Below are 595 nucleotides of genomic sequence, written 5' to 3'. Positions count from 1 at the left end.
CATGGAGTGGCAGATTCATCTCAAGCAAATATTTTTTCACAGAAGGACCAAACACTTCATTGATCCAATCAGTAACAAGGTCACGTGTCACCCAAGCCTTGTTGTTGGACCTCCACATCACATTTAGCCTGCTCTTCTGGACTTTACACTTCTTGAAGGCTCATGGAGTTTCTGAATGGTAAACAAGCAGCGGTTTAAATTTCAAATTGCCGCTTGCATTGGCACAAAATAGCGGCGTGAGATGGTCTTTCATTGGCTTATGGCCAGGCAATGCATTATCCTCTGCTGTTATATAGGTTCACTTCAGCATCTTTTTCTAGAAGAGACTCGTCTCATCACAATTAAAAACCTGTTGTGGCAGGTAACCCTCAGAATCTACAAGCTTCTTGAAGTCGCCGATGAAGTTCTGTGCTGCCTTTGTGTCGGAGCTTGCTGCTTCACCGTGCCTTACAACACTGTGGATACCGGTTTTTCTCTTAAACTTCTTGAACCACCCATGGCTTCCCTTAAATGCTTCTTTGTCGGCCGTTGATGATGCTGGCGTTTTCTTAACGAGGTCGGAAAAAATCACTTTCGCATTCTCACAAATGATGTT

The sequence above is a fragment of the Cryptotermes secundus genome, unplaced genomic scaffold, assembly GCF_002891405.2.
Source record: "Cryptotermes secundus unplaced genomic scaffold, Csec_1.0 scaffold50, whole genome shotgun sequence".
NCBI lineage: Eukaryota > Metazoa > Arthropoda > Insecta > Blattodea > Kalotermitidae > Cryptotermes > Cryptotermes secundus.
The sequence above is the reverse complement of the archived record's forward strand: the minus strand, read 5'-3'. Positions refer to the sequence as shown.